Below are 8,313 nucleotides of genomic sequence, written 5' to 3' on the forward strand. Positions count from 1 at the left end.
TTTCCAGCTAGGGCCTGGGCAGAGGGTGCAGAGTGCCAGGAATACATCTGGACTCTGTAAGGGTCACACAATGTGCTGAGCTGAGAGACCCCACGTGGGTTGTCTTCTTGGTTTCTGCCACAGGAGCCTGTCCCCTTCCACACTAAGGCCATGGATGTGGCTTGCAGGACCGCACAGGGCACAAACCCGACTACAGGCCATGTGTGAAGCCCTGTCTGTGCTGCCAGGAGATGGACAAGGAGCTGGACAAGGTGTGGAGCGATGCCCAGGAGGAAGTTCCCACCACACGTCACAGCTGGCTGCCCACGTGGTCAGGACATGTGTGCACAGCTGGGAAGGGAACAGCCACTGCCCAGCATCGCAGTGCAAGGACTGCCCTGGCTTCTAGGTTACTTTTCTAGTCTTTCCCTGCTTTCCTCCTGCATGCTCTGGTCACTTTGCTAGCCACGACAGTGGGGCAGGGGGAGACCTGTGCCCGTGGGTCAGCACCAGTCAGGATAGTGCTGGCCTGGAGCCCAGGAAGTGCAGAAACCTCATGATGCCTTGATTGCAGGGAGGTGCAGCTCAGAGCACTGAGCAAGACAACTGCCCAGAGGGAACCTCCCTCCCAGCCTCTGCTTTGGGGGTCACCTCACCCCAAGCAGCCAGCGCAGCTGAGACACGTGTTGGGAAGGGGTAGTAGTAGTGGGGTAAGCAGATGGGAGGAGGAAGGGGATGAGGAAGGTGAGCTGGCAGAGCTGGGTCGTGAGGCAGAGCCTGTGAGACAGCACTGCTGTGCCCGCTCGTGGATTAGAAATTGGCTTAAGATAAAAGCAAAGAGCGAGTAGAAATGGCCCTTTTCCAGGATGGAAAGTAAACAGCAGGGCTCCCCCGGCATCCGTGTTAGGCCCAGTGGTGTTTAACAGGTACATCAGGGACCTGGAGAAGGCAATGAGTAGCAAGGTGGACAATTTTCATCTGGCAAAAGTATTGCAAGCAGTAAAGACATATATTCTTTCCACAAAACGAGAAGTAGCTAAAACTTAATATCCCAGGGGTGCTATTTAAAATGTTTGATTTGACTGAAATAGGACACTGTGTTGGCAAGCAAAGTGGGGAAGGGGCTCCAGAGTTTGCAAGCAGCTTTTCTTTCACCATGTTTTCCTCCTTCATTTCATCAGATAAGTTTTTAAAATGTGTGTTGCTAGCAGTGTGGTGCACATGGGCTTTCCACTGAGCTCTGTTCAGGGAGGGTATAAAGAGACCCTTCTCTTGTTACCTTATATTTGGGGGAGAGGGGGGGTGGATGGCAGGCATTTCACCTGAACTGGTGAAATGTCTTGCAGCTCTACCTTAAGTGGCTGGGGTCACTTGAGCCCAGTTTTCCTCCTGCTCGGGCAGGGGGTCGGACTTGAAGATCTGCAAGGTCCCTTCCGACCCGACTTCTATGGTTCTGTGACTGAGGCACCTGCAAGGCTGTGTAGCAGACTCAGGTTACTGCTGAGCTCAGACAGTCTCTCATACGACAGTCCATACAGGGGCATTCACAGGCCTGGGTCTTCTCTAGCCCTGAGAAGGCACCTCTAGTTCACTGCTGCTTCCTCCGCACTGCAGCCATGCACCCCGCTCTGACGCTGGTCCTGTGGTGGGACAGCTGCTTCTGGCCTGGGGTCTCTTTCCAGATCCTAAGGAGTAGCGAAACGAGGGAATGAGCAGCTAAATAGCAGGTGAAATTCAATGCAGATAAATGTAAAGTGAATGTAAAGCACATTGGCAAAAATACCCCAAACTCTACCTGCACTCTGATGGGCTTTACATTAGCTATTACCACACAGGAAAGAGATCTAGGAGTCACTGTGGATAATTTGCTAAAAACACCTGCTCGGTGCTCATCAGCTGTCAAAAAATAAAGGCAAACAAAAATGTTATTAATTCTTATGAAGGGGGTTGTAAACAAGACAGAAAGTATCATCATGCCTCTTTATAAATCCATGGGGCATCCACATCTTCCAAGGTCCCTTCCAGCCCTAATGTCCATGAAATCTATGAAACCTTGAACACTGCGTGCAGTTTGAGTGCCCGCTCCTCACAAAGGATGCAGAAGAAGGAGTGAAGGTGCAGAAAGGGGCAGCAAGGTCAGCTGTGATATGGCAGGACTTGCAGACAAGGGCAGACTGAAGAGGCTCGGCCTATTCAGTTTAGAGAATAGACGCTGGAGGGGGGTCATGATGAGAGTTTTTAAAATACTAAATGGTGAAGACAAAAAGTAAATAGGGATGTATTGTCTACTCTCACAATACAAGAACGAGGGGTCATAAACTAAGTTTAAAACAAAGAAAAAGGATTCTTTTTCAGCCAGCGTGTTATTAAAGTGTATAACTCATTGTCTCAAGATGCGGTGGCCATGGGGTAGGGTGCTGCGGAGGTCTATAGTATAACTGAGTTCAGAGAGGTGTTGGATAAATGCATGAGGGAAAAATCATGACAAAACAGTCAGGGCTGTAACCTCAAGCTCATAACACCCCTAAACCTGCAATCAGAGGTGTAGGCGGCTATTCCAGCACCCTGGGCAGCAAGGAGAAGGGAGAAGGCATGGGGTGGGTGCAGTATTGTGCCTGCTGTGATCATGTGGTTCATTGAAAACAGGCAAGCATGAATGAGAAAGAAATAACAACAATTTCTAAATGGGGAGCAGTCAACAGATAACCCTCCCCCCTGGTTTTGTCCCTGTACCAACTACCCAGTGACTAAGGCTGCTGAGAGGCATTCAGTTCAAGGTGTGATGGGATCTGATCCCCGATCCCAAGAATTGCATCTCCTACCACACCACGTGTGCTGGGCAGGAGACATGTCGGCGGGATCAGGGATCAGATCCCAGTCAAGGCCTGTTGCCCCTCATTGCAGTGCGGGTGGGGGCCATTCTGGTGCCCTGCTCCCCCAGTGTGTAGTTATGTGACTGCCTGTGACAGCCTGCGGCCGGGGGAGCACGAGCGGCAGAGGATCTCTGCAAGCACTCCCTGCTTCTTGTGCTCTTCCCCTGGAGCAGCGCTGCTCAGCAGTCTTGGGGGCGGGGGGCTGGGCTGGACAGCCCCTTGCTTGGACCCAGTGTGGGCGGAAACTGCTGCTCTTTTTTCCTTACGTCCACTCTCGCCGGTACGGAAGATGTAGCCCTACTGCATTTCTAATACAACACAGTGGCTGGTCTCAGTGGTAGCATTAAGGGCAGTGTCTTCTTTGTTCATTCATCCTGAGAAAGGGGACTGCCCCAGTCCTGTGGTAACAGAAATGCCACTGGAGGCACATTCACCCTGACCCGGAGTGCTTTATCCTGGCAAACGGGTGCCCCCGTGTTCACTGCTATGGGCAGTGCTTGCTGCTGCTGCATTTACAATGAGAAAGCAGCTGGCTTCACCTTCGGCTCTGGGGTCATGTCACTCTGCGGTGTATTCGTGTTAACAAACGGGCTCTTTCAGGTGTGAGAGTTGGGGCAATGCCGGTCCCTGCTTTAGCCACACTCACAAAAGTGCTGTTGACATTTGCCCCCGTGGGAGTCTGTGTCCTTGCTGCAGTCACACCTCCGCATGGGCTGTTCCCCTCGTCACCCCGGAGCCAGTGTACCTGCCACTGCATTCGCACTCGCGCGGGCGACCCCGCACTGCCCCCAGGCCTGCGGTTCCCACCCCCAGGGCTACGGCTGCTGGTGACTCCTGCTTCAGTCACGCTGACAAAGAGGGGATGTATTCCCACTGCTACAGTTCGGGGCAGTGCCCCTATTGCCGAGTTACCACTGCCCACCGGGCTGTGCCTGCACCTCCACGGGGCAGTGTGTAGTTGTGCTGTGCTCACACTGGCCGGCGCTCTTGTCCACTTGCTTGTCCACCACTGGGGGCAGTTTGGGAGCAAGAGCAGGGACGAGACTGAGGAAAGCATGGGGTGGGGCGGAGGGGAGGACAGGTCTGTGGGAGGCAGGGGGGATCCTTCGAGATTTTAGAACAATATTCAATTCACAGCCAGCTTTATCACTTGCTCACTCACTCTCACACACGCACATGCATGCATGCACACACACACACACACACACATGCACGCACACACACACACACGCACGCACGCACACGCATGCACGCACACACACACGCTGTTGCTGCAGGGAGCTGGGGGCAGGTGGCCGTGCCGGGGCAGAAGGGGGACGGAGGAGGCAGGTTCGGGGAGGGGGCAGCAGCGGTCAGGGTCCATTCAGCTCCCTTCAGCCCTTGGAGAGGGGAAATGCCCAGAGCCTGCAGCAGGTTTACCCTGAGGGTTTGTCAATCATTCCAGCTCACAAGTGCCCCGAAGACCTGGCTCCAGACAGAGATCTCCCAGCAAACACCCCCCCGGCCCCACACCCACACACCACTCTCAAACTAGACACACTTCTCTGGATGCACCCCTGGCCTCACCCCTAAAATACACCCACCCCCAGCAGCAAATATGCCCCCGTGCTCTGCCAGGCTCATCTCGGCCCCAGCTCTGCCGTGGGAGCTGGGCTCTCACATCCCTCAGCCTCATCCAGACCGGCTCTGAGCCCCTCGCGTCAGTGCTGGGCAGCTTCTCAGTCTCGTTAGTAAGTGGCCGTGTTTGGCCGGCAGGTCTAGGAGCACGTCTCAGCGGGGACCAGACAACACGCACCGCTGTAGTGTATTTGTTACGCAGCGGCCAGCTCTGCGCCTGCAGGTGATGCCGGGATCTTTAGAGGCTCTGCCCGTGGCCCCTAATCCAGACTGAGGAGAGAGCGGCGCTGATGAACACGCCGGCTGGCACCATGGCAGGGGCGTTCGCCACTCCCAGCCCACCCCGCAGCCCCAGCAAAATGCAGAGCTGACACCGTCACACGGGAGATACGATTGACCCCGTGTGTTTCAAGTCTTCCTTCTGCCTCCCTAGAGATGGACTCCGTCACATGGAAGATGGACCCAGCACCGCAGGGTTGGGCGCTACCAGAGTACCTAAATCCCAGACTTTTATGGGACGGAGGCAGGAAATGAGAAACCGCCTGTGGGAACAATTCAGAGAGAACGATATGAGTATTTGTGTAGAGGTGGGGCCTGTTCAGTAATTCAGGACCCTAAATTACTGTAGCTTGAAACAGGGAATCTCCTGAATTACCTCCCCAGTGAGGAGCGTCCTGGTTTTGTGGGAGAAAATGAAAAGATCCTTTTTATTTGAAAAAGCATGTGAAAGGCTAGAAAACAGAAGCACATTTGCTGTGGAAACAAGGACTGGCAGAAGGCGGATCCTTCCTTTTCTATGGGGAATATTAGCAGTAGTCAGAGCCAATGTCCATCCTTGTGTGCTGGAGATGTCCAGTCTTGTATCCTCTTCCTCACCGTGACACGGCAGAGAACGCCCGACTGACGTGTTCAGCACGATACGGCATCCGTTCCCAAACCTGGTACGGACGGCGGGGTGGAGGCAGGCGGTGGGCAGCGCTGGAGGAAATACATTCCTGACTCCAGCAGAAACCACCAGATAATGTCCGCTACGACCTGGACTCCTGAGGGCCCTGTTGCCCCACAGCTCCTACCTTGTTATCTCACAGCCGAGACTCCTCTCCTTCCTTTGTTTTCCATAGCAATGCTCCAAATGTCCAGGAAATGCCCTCCGCACGGCCAGGAGGGCCCGTGGCCCCATATCTCAGTCCACAGAGACCACACACAGGTCTGCTACATCAGTGAAGTGACCGTGGTACCATTTACTTCTGTAAATGTCAGTCCTTGGACCCAGCGGTGGGGGAATTGCTGAAGCATCTGCTGTCCATCTTGGATGCGAGAGGTGGGATCACAGGGAGATTCAGGGTGGTGTAAAATCCCTGTCCCAGTGAGTGAAGCCCAGCAGGGGATGAGTGTCGGGGGCACAGGTCAGAAAACGCCGAGGGGGAGCTGGTGCTTCGTCAGCCCTAATCTGCGGTGGGACCGTGCCGAGCTGGGTGCTGTGGGGACGAGGCCCATGGGCGGGCCGGGCTGGAGCTGCCCCAGGCGCGTGTGTAGTTGTGAGATAACAACGGTCGGACACACAAGCACCCAGACACGCAGAGGGGCAAGTCTGGGCTGCCGGGAAGGAAGGCTGAGAACTGAGGCGCCAGACGCCAGGGCACAGAGAAGTGATGACTCCACGGTGACACCGACTCCCCTGGTAGGCTGCAATGTGATGCCAACATTTCCCCATCCAGAAAGGACCATGACCCCTCCTCTGGGCCAGGCCAGTGGGGCAGGATTGGTGCTGCTGAGGACACCTTCCCTCTGGGGCTCCCTGAGTCGTGGGGGTTCAATTCTCCCCCGGCTGCTGCAGGGACCTGAGTGCAAACGCTGCAGCCCGACCCCCCCTTGCCCCAGCTCCAGACAGCCCCAGGGGTTTGGCCATTGGGGACAGCAGGGCTTGTCCGTGTCTGCGCTGGGTCCTGCTGTGGTGTCTCTGCTGTGTGAATCCTCACCTCTCTGCTCTTGATTGCAGGACTAGAAGAGTCTGAGGACACGCAGGTGAGTGACCCTGACCCCGTATCGGTGATCCCAGGCCCCTTCCCTGGAGAGCTGTGCTTCCTGCAGCCACTTCTCCCACCACCGCAGTGCCCCACACGTGGGCTTTGAGCCTGTGATGAGACAGGGTCACCGCATCTCTGCTGGCTTCTCCCCTCACCGCCCCTTTTCCCAGCACACTCGGTGCCCACTGGGCCCTGGGCAGGGCTGGGCACTTGGCCATGTCAGCCCTGAGGCCCAGGACTGAGCTGGCAAGCTGAGCCCATATCCTGGCACCTCATTCGAGGAAAGCACCAGCCTGGAGGGAGACTCCTCTCCTCCCTCTGGCAAATCCCCCCGGGCAGAGCCCCTGTCGCAGCCCCTCCAGGGCCAGGGCTCACTCCCTGGGACACTGCCTGTGCCCCCATCACAGCCTGTGCCGGAGCTTGTCCCTGCGGGGTCTGTGGGGGCTACTGATGGGCAGGGGCAGGAGGGGCTGATGCACAGCCAGCTGCTGCCTCTGAGACTACAGGAGAGAGAAACCGCTCCACATCCTGGCCCTGCAACGCACAGGGACAGAGTAATGGGAATGGGGGCCACGAGTACTGGATGTGGTTGAGGGGCAGAGGGAGATGCAGGACCTCCTGGCTCAGCCCAGTTGTGGGCACCTCTGTGAGACTGCGCCTCAGAGCCCAGCACTCGGCAGCCAGCTCGCTCTTTCCACCGGGCAGCTGGTGCGTCCTCCTCCAAAACCATGGGGGCGCAGGGCTGGGGCTGGGCCCGGTGGGGACAGCTGTGTGCTGGAAGCAGGGACGGGGACACTGGGCTGCAGCTCCCTCAGACTGGAGATTCAAATCCTCCTCTCCACCCCGCAGCAGATGCCGGGCAGCCAGCTGTGACAGTGCGTGCAGATGTGTGCAGTGCGTGCAGTGCGTACAGTGCGTGCAGGCTCTGCATGGGGGAACTGCCTCCAGGCCGTTGCTCAGTCCCCTGTCCAGCTCCTGGCAGCAGACACAGGGGACTAAGGCACAGGCTGTGATCTGCTTTGGCTGCCTTGGGTCCCTTGCTTTCATGCAAGCCATCTCTGTGTCTGTAGGGAAGAGGGCCCACAGCACCCTGGGCAGAGGCCCAGACCGGCTCTCTCAGCTCAGCACTTCGTGTGACCCTTACAGAGACTGGACGTATTCCTGGCGCGGTGCAGCCCCGCTCTGCTCTGCAACTCCTCAGGGTGTCAGTGTGTGGGTGCAGGAGGGACACGGGGCCTTTGCACCGGGGACCGAGTGGGACAGTGCAGGGAGTTCAGGGTATTGCTGGGAGCAGAGGCCCTGGCAGCTGGACAGGACAAAGGCCATTGAGGATGATGTTTTAGCAGTCCCTGGAGCACGGGGCCCGTGGTGTCAGTGCTCTGGGGAGCGGAGTTGCTGGCTCCGAGGTTGGTGTTTTCTGGCAGCCTGGAGGGCTGTGTCTTTGAGGGAACTTGAATATCTTTGCTAAGGGACAAGTATGTGTGTGGAGGGAAAGGCGGGAAAGGGGCCTGGCTGGCACTTCCCTGTTACTTTTCCCACCCCGAGACCAGCTGGCAGTGCCCGGGAGACCGGTTCTTCCTGTGGTGCCCGCAGGGTCATTGCCATCCCTGGGGTAGGGCAGAGCCCCTCCCTGGGGAGCAGAAGCTGCTCCTGCTGCCACCCCCTCCGCAGCAGGCACGGGGAGGAGCCAGGGCTCTTAGGGCTGCTCCCTGGCCACGTTCACCCCTTGGCCAGCCCGGGTCAGTCACACCTCAGGGTGCACAGAGATGGGGGTCCAGCTGCCTGGTGACACCCCAGCCCTGTCCCTGCAGGTCTGT

The sequence above is a fragment of the Alligator mississippiensis genome, chromosome 11 (genome assembly GCF_030867095.1).
Source record: "Alligator mississippiensis isolate rAllMis1 chromosome 11, rAllMis1, whole genome shotgun sequence".
NCBI classification, from domain to species: domain Eukaryota; kingdom Metazoa; phylum Chordata; order Crocodylia; family Alligatoridae; genus Alligator; species Alligator mississippiensis.